Genomic DNA, 14,046 nt, shown 5'->3' with positions numbered 1-14,046 from the left:
AAGATGTTTACCAAGTTTCGTAACGATACGTCAATGCGTTTGTAAATTATAGCATTTTAGGACAAAATTCATGTTATTCAAGGACGGTTGGACGCAATTTTTATGACAATAGGACAAGTTCGAAAAAGTAAGTTTTACGAAGAATTAATAATAGCGAAAAAAATAAACCTTGCGATTTTTGAATCTTGGAGTACATTCAACTCTGAATGAGCCAAGGATTCAGAGGAAAAAAGCTTTTTGTTCAAAAGTTATTAGCATAAACATGAGTGCAACTTTGGACAAGTGGTGGCGCTAGAGAGTTGGAGTTAGAGACTCCAAATTTGCTATGGTGACTTTTCTCACTGTCCTCTATCAGTGTGCCAAATTTCACAACTTTCCTGCAAGTGGTTCTATGGGCTGCCATAGACTTGCGGCGGAAGAAGCAGAAAATTATGCTAACGGATACAATAGTACCTTCGGTGCTTGGCCCCAATAATAAAATAAAGATAAAATAAAAGACTAAACTAAAATAATTAAAAAAATCTCAAATATCAGCTCCACCTACAGAGCAATACTGACACGTAAATATGATAAAAAAAAAAGTAAGAAATAAGTATAGTAAGATACATTTTTTTTAATGAAATATAAAAATAAAAAAATACACAAAACAATTAAAAAAATTAATATTCCTCAGCTTAGTCTACAGGCCAATCATAAAAAAATAATAAAAAAAAATAAAAAAAAATAAAATAAAGATCAAATAAAATGCTAAATAAATAATAAATAAAATAATAATATAAAATTAAATAATTTTATATGTGTGTTATTTTTTTGATGTTTACCTCAGGGGGTTTTATTGGATGACAGTGAATTAGTCATGAAATGAAAGTCAAAGCTCAATAAAATAATACTCAAAACTCATAAAATAATAATTAAAATTAAGATAAAAGAAAACGTATACACAAACATGCTCAAAAGATAAAATAAAATAAAAACATATATAAAATAAAGTAAAAATCATTACTCTGGTTGATTTGTGGTCCTGGACATCACTGTAAATGTGCATCACACAATGAAACACTGCATCATCTGGATCCTCACACCAAGATGGATGTTCATACAAATAAGTGTTTACTCTCACCGAGAGTCCAGCAAACACTGACAGCAAACAGACGGGGCTCTGAACTTCCGATCAATAATGCAAATGCTGGAGGAGCTGCTGCTGAAACCAGACACGAGCCATCACTGTCCTGGAAGAGAATCCATACAGAGTCGAGACGCGCTCTCCTGCTGGAGCTTCATCTAACGCTTCTTAAATGTGTCAGAGAACATTCGAAAGAAACATCCCCATGATGTCTGCAAAACCATCAACTGTAGAACCAAGAACAGGTTCATATATCTGGATCATGTATTTGTGTGTCATCACTAACACAAACGCATGAGTGTGTTCATGTGATTGTGAGAGGAAACAGGAAGTGGATGTGTATGATTCATGCTTGAATCAATGGAGGCTCTTCCCTGAAGCGCTGAGTGCTGCGTTCACGTTTCGTCATGCTATTCTGTGACGAAACCAGCAAACACACTGACAGCCAATCTGTGTGAGGAATGGACGTCCATGAACGCGCTCCAAACATCATTTCCTGTTGAGCGTCTCTGTGCTGCTTTATAAGTACAAGTACAAATACAAGAGATCCTTACAGCAAGCATTTCACCTGGAAATGAAAGCGCATCAGACATTCAGAGCTGATTTCAGAGGACGCCTCTGGATAGAAGTGATGATTACAAACATCTGACAATCCATCAAAACATAACACGCATATCAGTGACTGTTATCACACACAGTGAGTGCATCTGGTCTGGCTGCATTGGCAGAACTGCTTCTTCCTGATTATTTCTGAGTGTTACAGATGAAGCGTGTGGATGTGTTTGTGTTCATACTGCAGCATCCCGCTCTCACTGACAGAAACTAACACATCGACAGAGAGAGAGAGTGAGAGAGTGTGAGGGTGAGTGATGGAGAGAGAGAGAGAGCATGAGTCTGAATGCAGAGACATCAAGAGTCTTCTGAAGATGAATCTGAATCTCACTTTAGTCAATTAAAGCAAAAAGACGCTGAATGACGTCTGAGAACCACAGCTGATCCCACAGGAAAGAAAAATCAAAAGTGAGATCTCTTTACAGTTTCAAATATTTCTCCTAGACAGAAATGAGGTTACTTTAAGATCGAATGGAGATTTTTGCTTGAGTCTCCTGCTTCTCAAACTTGTCTCCTGAGACAAAAACTCTAACAATCTCACATTTGTCTCCTTTAAAGCTTTAAAATAGATCTCAACAACATCACACACTGTGCTCAGACATTTCTCCTGTCAGTCTCATATTTGTCTCCTTTAAAGCTAGAGAAGAGATCTCAACAACTTTAAAAAGTGTGCATCAAGTCAAGGCACTAAATAAAAGGAGGGAAATCATTAATTCAGAGTTAAAGGCTATATTGAGAGAGAAATTATGCAGAAATAAGGGTAATGTTACTTTTTATAGGACAATGTTTATGTACTTAGGCACATAATTTGTTGTTGGAAATAATAATGTACCAGATGCCTTAATCAAAACTAACCCTGGAGCTTTCTGAAAGGCCTATAAATGTCTTGATTATTAATTGACTATTTTGATTATTAATACATGGAAGAAATGTTTGAGCTAAATATTGAGGCATTTGACTTGGTGCACATTGTAAAATTATTGAGATCACTTCTGAAATTTAGAGGAGACAAATGTGAGATCTACAATGGGAATTCCACAAGGCTCGATTTTGGGGCCTCTGCTCTTCAGCTTATACATAAACGACTTACCATCATGTTGTAAAAAAGCAGAATGTCAGATGTATGCTGATGACACAATTATTTATATGTCAGCTAAAACCCCTTGTGTAGCAGCAGATATATTAACAAGCGAAATGGAGGGAGTGTCCCTATGGTTAAAAAATAATCACTTAACTTTGAATTTATGTGTTTTTCAATGAGAAGGAAAGCAAAAGAAAAGCTTATAATTAGAATAAATCAAGAGGAAATAGAGGAAGTTAATGATTTTAAATTTCTAGGTGTAATTTTGGACCCCGGGCTTAAATTTGATAAACATGTCAAAAAACTATGCAAAAACTGTAAAGACTAATTTGAACTGTTTTAGAATGATTAGAGCATTACATACCCCTCAAAGCAGCACAACTGTTTATGCATGCCATGATATTTCCCATCTTTCTTATTGTGTTACTGTATGGAGCCAGGCTTCACAGTCAACTGTTAAACCCATTATTTCACTATATAAACAAGCACTGAAAATAATGGACCAAAAACAAATGAAATGGCATCATTGTATAATACTGAAAAAGTATAATTTGCTCAGTTATGATAGTTTTATTAAGCTCTCATTTATTAAATTGATTTTTTAAATGTGTGAATAATCTCGCACCAGCTGTACTTTGTCAATATGTTACAAAAAACAAACACTAATGGAATCACCACTAGGGGATCAGCAAATGGTAACTGCAGGGTGGCACAGCGCAAAAACCACTTTCGGTCAGTCATCATTTTCTGTAAAAGGGATACATTTTTGGAATGTCCTACCAACAGAAATAAAAACACTAACCAATCTGAAACCGTTTAATGAAAAGGTGAAACACTGGCTGAAATTAAACCAAATCTGTGATCACTGATTATGTCACTGGGCAGACACATTTTTAAATGGACATATACATACGGATAGAGAGATAAATACACGCACACACATGCACACATACACACACATACAGATAAATTGATATATTTGTTATGTTTTTGTTGTTTTTGGTGTTTGTTTCTGTTCTTTTGATAATGGTGATGTATTTAGCCTAACCAGGGACAGGGGTTGCAAATTAGCTTCAGCTAGAAACCCTATATGCAACACATCGGTTCAAGTTATTGTAACCTGTTACAATGTGTCTCTTTTGCATTGTCCCTGACAAATAAACAAATAAATAAATAAATAAATTAGAGTTTTTGTCTCAGGAGACAAGTCTGAGAAGCAGGAGACTCAAGCAAAAGTTTCCATTCAAACCTAAGATAAACTCATTTTTGTCTAGGAGAAATATTTGAAACTTTAAAGAGATCTCTTTTTTTATTTTATTTTACTTCCCTCTGGTTTGCTTCAATGTCATTTACGTATCTACACCATTTTAGTCAAAGACAATATGCATTGTCATATCTGAAGTTGTTTTATGTAGACAGTGTTTTATTACACAGTGATTTAACAGAGGAAACCATAACCTATATTTACACACACACAAAAATGGGCTGTACAAGACAACATTTTAATACTTAAAGCAAAAAAACAAAACAAAACAACAACAACAACAAAAAAAAACAATAGTTTTACATTTGTTAAAAAAAGGTATTGCTGTTATACTGAACATCTTGCACTTGTAAGTCCTTTCTAGTGTGTTTGGAAATGTGGTGTATACAATGCTGGACATTGAAGATACATTTAAACATTTAAACTAGTAACCATTGATATTTTGAAATGTTTAATGCTATTTAAATGATAGTTTTAATATTTCAAATATTAGTAAAAGTTTAACGTTTCCCCTAAAATAAAACTGAAGACATCTTAAGACAAAGCTGAGATCTCAATGAGACATATAAGAGAATCAGCTCTCAGTATCCTGAGCGTAGAGTAACCTCTGTCACAGCCACAGTCTTGTGTGCAGCGCATCGACGTGAAGCACACCTGCACCTCAGACAACATGGGTTCCAATCCCAGCTAAAGGTTCTTTCCTGCTCCTGTTCGGTTCTCACCTGTCCAAATGTTTCCTGCCTCTACTCCTACTGTCCTGAACATTAAAGGTGAAAAACCCCATTGCAATAAAAAAAAGCAACAGCAACCTCTGAGTAGTGAAATGTTTTTATAATGGAGTCTTGCAAGAGATTACAGTGAGACAATAAAGAGATCTCCCATGTTGTTCACACGTTTCTCTCCCATTGTCAATTTGGATTCCTTTCTTTCAGAACTTTCTCATGGCTCAGTTGTGTCACAACTACGTCTCGTGAGGTTAGAAAGAGCAACCACTGAGCAATAAAATATTCCTATAATGGAGTCTTGATAGAGACTGCAGCAAGACAATAAAGAGATATTCTATGTTTCTTCCAACAAATTCTCTGTTTTGACTCTTATTTTCTCAAATATTTCTCATGTCTCATTTATGTCTACTTCCATTTTTTCTAAGGAATTTTAGGAGAAACATCTGAAATTCTGCTGATACTAAAATTAGAGATATATGGGAATCTCATCTAAGCCTCCTGAGCTTAGAAAAAGCAACCACTGAGCAATACATTTTTCCTGTGGAATGTTTTGAGATGCAGCTACATGTTCTGTTGATCATACACACATTCACAAACCCTGACTGTAATGTAAAGCTCAGCCATTACTCTTCATGATTAAACTCATCCAGCAGTGTTAAACGAGCATCATCTGCTCATGCTGGTCAGACTGACCGACAGTGGACTAAATGTCTGTGTGTGTGTGTGTGTGTGTGTGTGTGTGTGTGTGTGTGTGTGTGTTCACAGCACCCGTGTGCTCACCTTCCTCTCTCATTCAATGCCAAAACATATCTCTGTGTGTGTGCTTGATGTTGATTGCATTATATCAGTCACAGCACATTTCAGATGATAAAAAAATCAAGTTATATTCTAGAAAAAACAGCAAAGACTCTCTGGGTCAGTTAGCATCAGCAGTGTGTTTTGGCTGTTCGTTCTCTCTCTCTGTGTCTCAGATGGATGTGTGTTTCTCAGTTGGTGATTGAAATGCGATGTGCTGCAGCAGCTGCTCTGATGTTTTATAAATGCGTCTGATCCGCCGTGTGAACGTCAGCTAACACACGCTCAGAAAACACTCCGAACACTGATGTGAACACAAAGATGAAGAGATGAAAGCTGCCTGACCTCAGACCTGGTGAAGCCACGCCCACTCCACATATCAATCATCATAGCCAGAAACATGTGTGTATGTGTGTGTGTCCTTCATTTGTCCTTCTGCTCTGAGTGTTGTTCTCTCTGTCGATCTGTGTAAACACAGATAAATCAGTCTGCTCCCTCTCTCTCACACACACTGGTTTATTTAACTATGTAAATGAGTTTATTATAAGGACTCCAGACCAACACAAACACTACAGAATTCCTCTCAAGCTTCATCTTCAACACACATGCATGTGATTTTCATGCGTCAGGGTTATTATAGTCATCTAAAAAAGAAAATAAAAAAATATATATAAATTTTTTTTTTTTACTTATTTAAATAAAACAACAGTATCGCAGTGACACTGTAATATCACAGTCATGTGTCTCTCGCATTTACTGAAACAATCTGTATTTGATTCTGTTGAAGAACTTTATTTTTCTCTGTCGTCTGATCCCTCATCTTTTAATTAACATTCTCAGAGCTGTAAGCTAATGATAGACGACTTTAATTAGATTATAATTAACTGCTGAGTTTCATCTGAACAAATACCACCACAGGGAGAAGAGCTAGAGACAAAGACAGAGACAAACAGAAAGAAAGAAAGAATAATAGAAAGAAAGAAAGAATGAAAAAGGCATCAGTGTGAGATGGACACACGTGTGTGTGTGTGTGTGTGTGTGTGTGTGTGTGTGTTTTTGTGTTTGTGTGTGCGTATGTTTGGGGTGAGAGAGAGAGAGAGAGCGAGAGGTAGAGTGTTAAAGGGGTAGTTTAACTTCAGTTGTTGGACATTCACATCACATTCCCAAACACTGTCTAATGCATTTTGTCAAAATGTTCAAAATGTCCTATAGTAGAGAATGAGTGGAACTGTTCCTCAGGTGATCTATAGCACACTATCTGATGTGATACTGTAGCTGGCGGCTGCATGGTTACAAATTTATCTCTAATAGTATCGATCTTGGAAGAAAAGTAGTTCATAAAGTCATTACTGCTGTCCTGCTGATTATTTATTTTTTGTTAATTTAGCCACTGTATGGAATAAATACCTGGGGTTGTGTTTGTTCTCTTCTAAGAGACAAAAAGTAAGTAGATCTAGCAGTTTTTAGACCTGTTCAATAAGTAGAAGTACTTTCCCACCATGCAATACGAAATACCTCTAGCTTTGCTTTCGTCCAGCTGCTCTCCATTTTCCGGGCTGCTCTCTTTAGGGTGCGAGTGTGCTCATTATACCACGGTGTCAGACTGTTTTCCTTAACCTTCTTTAAGCGTAAAGGAGCAACAGTGTCTAAAGTGTTAGAAAAGAGAGATTCCATAGTTTCTATTACATCATCAAAGTTTTCTGATCTACTGGATATGCTGAGGAATTGAGACAAATCATTGAAAGTAAAGTGACATACAGCCAAGTATGGTGACCCATACTCAGAATTGGTCCTCTGCATTCAACCCATCCAAAATGCACACACAGCAGTGAACACACACACACCGTGAACACACACACACACACACACACACACACACACACACACACACACCGTGAACACACACCCGGAGCAGTGGGTATCATTTATGCTGCGGCGCCCGGGGAGCAGTTGGGGGTTCAGTGTCTTGCTCAAGGACACCTCAGTCGTGGTATTACCGGCCCGAGACTCGAACTCACAGCGTTAGGAGTCAAACTCTCTAACCATTAGGCCATGACTTCCCACAATCAGGAAGATTATTTACAAAGCAGTCTTTTGTAGACGTGATGGTTCTACCATATTTGTAACAAGGAGTTGAATTTGCAGTTTTGCAGAATTTTAGCTATATGAAGTATACACAAGACTAGATAATGATCTGTGATATCATCACTGCCGCAGAATTTCAATTCCAAAAAAGTGCATTAATCAATCATAAAATGTGCTCCACATGGCTCTGGGGTTAATAAAGGCCTTCTGTAGCGAACTGAAACTTATGCTACTGTATGCCTACATCCGACGTCATCCGCTGGAACGCCACTCTCTCGTGAACGCACATACAACAGTTAGCGGAAGTCAGAGATTACAGGTTATACAATTTTAAATATGGATATTTTTCATACACAAATTCATTGCTTCGGTTCAGAAGTCCTTTATTAACCCCCAGAATCATGTGGAGCACTTTTTTACAGTGGATGGATGCAGTTTTTTGGGCTTTAAAATCTGGACCCCCATTCACTGCCATTATACAGCTGGAAGAGACAGGACATTTTTTAATATAACTGATTTGATTTTGTCTGAAAGAAGAAAGTCAAATCCACCTCGGATGGCTTGAGGGTGAATAAATCACAGAATAATTTTCATTTTTGGGAGAATTATCCCTTTAAGTGCAAGATGTGCTGTCATACATAACATTATAATGAGAACAGGATTGTAAATTATCTGTGCTTTAGTTGGCCGTTGTTCAGCACGCTGTCAAGGAAAGAGCGCATCCACAACGAGTTACACATCAGACTAGCGGGGTCACGTTTACATTCACATCCTTGCAGAAATGTTCACCATCCCATACTGCTGTCAGAATCAGGCTGAATTCAGAACAGCACACTAGCATGCTATGTCTGCAGTATTTTTATGTAGGGCTGCGTTCCACTTTGTTTTTTATGCCCTCCCCTCTAACTTTCCTCAGTCTTGTTGATTCTGATGTATGTCAACAGCTACGTTTACATGGACCCTACTAATCTGATCATAATAAGACTAGAAGTACAATCAGAATAAAAAAGTCACAGGTAACCACGTCAGTTGGATTGAATTAGCCAGATCTGATTCAGATTTCGATCAGATTGTAAGGGGGGGTTTATTCCTTTTGTAACCCGAGCGAGAAGACATGTAAACACTTGGTAAACACATCAGATTGAAAACCGAAACTGGAAAGTACTGCGCATGCACAGTGACATAAAAATAACATAATACCGTATGACGCGTGGAACGAGCTGTTCTTTCTAGTGAATAATATAAACTCCCCTTTCACTCAGCGTCTGTGAAGTGGAGCTGCACAACGTCCTCCAGTCCCTGTTTAAGACAATCATCCACAGACTGGTTTTGGGCGCAGGAAGGGACACTTTTACTGCTTTATAAAGTAAGCAGCACGGCACAACAGTTCATGTGCTGGTCGTCGCCTAATTAGGACCTGAAGTAGATGAATATCACGTGTGCTTTTTAAAACTGTATGCGACAACAGCGGGAAACTCTGTACAGCTGTGGCCGAAAATTTTGAGAATGACACAAATATTAATTTTCACAAAGTCTGCTGCCTCAGTTTTTATGATGGCAACTTGCATATATTCCTGAAAGCTATGAAGAGTGATCAGATGAATTGCAATTTTTTGCAAAGTCCCTGCAAAAACATTTCCACTGTATTACAGCCTTGCCACAAAAGGACCAGCTGGCACCATGTCAGTGATTCTCTCATTAACACAGGCGAGTGTTGATGAGGACAAGGCTAGAGATCACTCTGTCATGCTGATTGAGTTAGAATAACAGACTGGAAGCTTTAAAAGGAGGGTAGTGCTTGAAATCATTGTGCTTCCTCTGTTAACTATCCGATCAATATCCATGTTGACACATTAGATTATTAGATTAAACATGCATTAACCGAGAATCATCCTGCTCTTTTATTTAAATCAGCATCTAGTAACATCCATTCAACAAGAACTATCATCATCTAACAGTTTTAAAATAATTCAATTAAATAAATTAAGAATTGAAACAATAGAGACCAGCGTTTCTCAACCTGCCCAAAGAAACTACCCATCAGTACAGTACTAGTTTATTAACACTAAACCCAACATAGTTTCCTTTGACTTAATATTGTTGAAAACCATTCAATATCAAATATCATATACTAAAGTCATTTTAATAATCATAAATAATTATATATAAAGTTAACTGATGTGTATCAGTTATATACATACATATATATATGTAAAGTTGTGTATAATAAATATACATAAACAGTCACCTCAGTAATAATAATATTTTCTATCACTGACATGTAAATTTGAATTAACTTCAATTATCATATTATATATATATATATATATATATATATATATATATATATATATATATATATAAACAATGTTGTATACAATGGTGTGGCCAGTTTTTTGTTTTTTTTTGCATATTTTTTGATGATTCAGATCATCAAAAAAAAAAAAATTTTAATATTACACAAAGATAACCAGAGTTAATACAAAATGCAGTTTTGAAATGATTTAATTTCTTAAGGGAAAAAAGCTGTTCCAACCTGCCTGGCCCTACCTGAAAAAGTATTTACCCCCTAAATCTAATAACTGGTTGTTCAACCCTTTGCAGCAACACCTGCAATCAAGCGTTTGTGATAACTGGCAATGAGTCTTTCACATCGCTGTGGAGGAATTTTGGCCCACTCTTCTTTGTAGAATTGTTTTAATTCAGCCACATTGGAGGGTTTTCGAGCATGATTGGACTGTTTAAGGTCATGCCACAGCATCTCAATCGGAATTAAGTCCGGACTTTTACTTGGCCGCTCTAAAACCTTCATTTAGTTTTTCTTGAGCTATTCAGAGGTGGACTTGCTGGTCTGTTTGGATCATTGTCCTGCTGCAGAACCCAAGTGCGCTTGAGCTTGAGGTCACAAACCGATGACCGGACATTCTCCTTCAGGATTTTCTGATAGAGTGCAGAATTATGGCGAGTCGTCCAGGTCCTGAAGCTGGAAACCAGCCCCAGACCATCACACTACCACCACCTTGTTTGACTGTTGATATGATGTTCTTTTTATGAAATGCTGTGTTGGTTTTACACCAGATGTTACAAGACACACACCTTCTAAAAAGTTCAACTTTTGTTGCATCAGTCCACAGAATATTTGCCCAAAAGTCTTGGGGATAACAAGAGATTCTTTGGCAAATGTAAGACGAGCCTTTGTGTTCTTTTTGGTCAGCAATGGATTTTGCCTTGGAACTCTCCCATGGATGCACTTTTTGCCAAGTCTCTTTCTTATTGAATCATGTGAGGCCTGTAGTTCTTTAGATGTTGTTCTGGGTTCTTCTATGACCTCCTGGATGAGTTGTTGTTGTGCTCTTGGAGTAATTTTGATAGGCCGGTCACTCCTGGGAAGGTTCTCCACTGTTCCAAGTGTTCTCTATTTGTGTATAATGGCTCGGACCGTGGTTCGCTGGAGTCCCAAATCCTTAGAAATGGCTTTATAACCCTTTCCAGACTGATATATGTCAACTGTTTTGTTTCTCATCTGTTCCTGAACTTCTTTAGATCACAGCATGATGTGTTGCTCTTTAAGCATGCTACACTTTATCAGACAGCTTCTATTTCTTGATTCAACAGATCTGGCAGTAATCAGGCCTGGGTTTGGCAAGTGAAATTTAACTCCGCTTTCTAAAATAATGTGGTTAATCACATCAATTATCTTTGTGTAATATTAAAATTAGTTTGATGATCTGAATTTTTTCAGTGTATCCTCCACAATCACTCCAGGAACATGAATGAAGAGAGTCATTCTGATTTCATGTTGACTTGAAACGGAGAATCAGTGAGTCTGCAGTCAGTGACTCTGATGAGAGCTGATGGAGAATCATCACTGCGCCACACGGATCATCGCTGGGTGTCTGAGAGGAGCAGCTGTCATCGTGTGTGAATGTGTGCGCTCCTGTTCTGGTGAAGACACCGTCTGAGGGTCATCAGTGTTTATCTGCTCTGCTGTAATCTCAACTCAACCTGTCAGCCTGATCGGAGAGCAATCACTTACACCAAGAATAATATTTGCATGTTATCGAACTGCTTGATAACCCATGAAAAACTGAGAGCCTGCGGTGGCTGTCAATGGAAGTGTGTGTGTGTGTGTGTGTGTGTGTGTGTGTGTGTGGTACAGATCATTCAGCTGAAACCTTCATTTCTCCCATGTGAGGAGAGACACAGCTATATCAGACAGACTTGAGTAATGATGATGGGACATCTAGAGAAATGCATGATCTGTCCGTCTGTCTATTTATCTGCCAAGTTAAATGTTTAGGATTGGTTTCTTTAAAGGAATAGCTCCCATAAAATGAAACTGTAGTCATTATTTACTCTCTCCAGTCTGCTATTGTTTTAAAGCTGCGTGGCCTTTTATTATGTAAAATGACCTGTTTTTCTTCAAGTTTAAAAAAGGATTTGAAACTATCGTAAAACCACACACAATTCTAAGTGTTCTGAAGGCACGGAAAAAGAGCAATGGCCAAGGTCAAGATTTCTGCCACTTTTATTACACCAGACCCTAATGTATGCCTTCAGGACACCTGGAGTATATGGCATGAGTCGCATGGGATTGTATTACACTTTTGCATAGTTTTTCACCATTCACTGCCATTATATGAATGTGCACGAGAAGGACTTCCTTAAAACTTCTCCAATTGTGTTCAAAAAAGAAGGAAAGGAGATCAGATTTAGTGTTCAGTGAGTAAATAATGACAGAACTTCCACATTAGCCCTGTAGAGTGTAACTGCATTTTGTCATCTTGTCAGATTCCACAGACTACAATCAGAGTTAAATCAGAATAAAGAGTTCTTTTGGTGTAAATTGCTTGCCGCATTACTCTGGATCAGTGGAGATTTCTCTGCAGAACTATGGGTAATGTAGTTCTTCACCAGCAATTCTGCTGTAAAACTCACTTTAAATAGTACGTTGAAATTATGCAGCTTCTTGACAAAAGCATTTAGCATCAATTAACAATCTCACAGAAGGTTTAAAGGTTTATAAGTTATCATTAAAAATCAGTTCCCCTATGGAGAAAATGAATGGGATTTTTACTTCCAGAACCGACTGTTGTGCTTAATGAGAGGATCATCCTACATTTAGACAGAAACGCTGTACGCCTCCGTTCTAATTGACATGAGAAGGATTACAGAGATGCCCAGATGCTCACTAGTAAGTGACCTACAGCACAGAAGCGTCCGTCTGAGATGAATGGAGCGTATCTGCGGGGAACGGCCCTCCCAGGAGCAGCAGCGCGGGTTCTTCATCACCCGTGAGTGAGTGTCAGCGCTCGGGACGGCTCCCACAAACCCAAACTGACCCGCATCGACCCCTGAATGAAGTTATGACCACGAATACAGCACAGTTTCCCAGCACAAACATCAGAACATTCCGAAATCATTGACAGGAGATTACAATTCATCAAAATAAAGCAAGGTTATGACTAAAATAAGAACAAAAATCCACCAATGATGCCACTTTTTAATCAATCAAGGTTTGTGGTAAATAATAGAGCATAAAACTCAGAGAATCTGACCTGCTTCACTTTTATACTTCATAATGATGCCCTCATTTCTGAAACTCAAACTGCAGAACTGGAGAACACAGAAGTGTGTGTGTGTGTGTGTGTGTTGAGGGCTGAAAGAGTTTCCTCCCACGCAGGGTAAAATTAATTGCTGTCCCCTCCAGACACCAACACACAGATTAATCACCGCACACCTTCACAAACACCGTACTGCCGACACACACACCCCTCACAACCCAAGGTCTTTATCACACACAAACACACGAGTATGTGGTGAGAAAGCAGTGATGGTTAACAGAGAGTGAGGGTCAACGCCAGCAACAGCCTGAGAGCCTCTATCTGTCCTTCAGATCTGGCCAACCCTCTACACACACCTTGGCAACTGAATCAACATCGGCTAGTAAATTTATTAGTTTACTCACCAGACTGATATATATATACACACACACAGTATGTTTGAAAAATGGCACAGTTTTTTTTTAAATATCTGAAAGTACACTCTTAACATCAGTCAGTCAAGTATTATAATATGATAATCACATTTTATTTAATGATAAAACTTTAGTATTTAGAATTAAAACTTGATAACCATGTATGCATATTAGTCATTTTAACTGAACTTAGGACTGGTGGTGGTGCTTTTTTGGTGATTCAGTGTTTCTATAAAAAAAAAAAAAAAAATGGGAAAAAACTAACAGAAAAACTGATAAGATAACTGATAACTGATAATGATATGAATATGAATTCTACTAATAAGAACAATATAAAACAATATAAAACACACTAAGGATTAATGAGCTGCTGGATTCATGAAT

General features: G+C 37.7%; 1 protein-coding gene across 2 annotated transcripts in view; it reads right to left on the bottom strand.

The window, feature by feature from the left end:
- The window catches only part of LOC109108042 (neurexin-1-beta-like), an 84,193-nt gene that overhangs the window by 31,608 nt on the left and 38,539 nt on the right, over positions 1–14,046 (bottom strand). The gene's annotated exons all lie outside the window — the stretch shown is intronic.

Source organism: Cyprinus carpio, chromosome A7 (assembly GCF_018340385.1).
Source record: "Cyprinus carpio isolate SPL01 chromosome A7, ASM1834038v1, whole genome shotgun sequence".
Taxonomy (NCBI): domain Eukaryota; kingdom Metazoa; phylum Chordata; class Actinopteri; order Cypriniformes; family Cyprinidae; genus Cyprinus; species Cyprinus carpio.
This window is presented reverse-complemented; position numbering and strand designations above follow the sequence as displayed.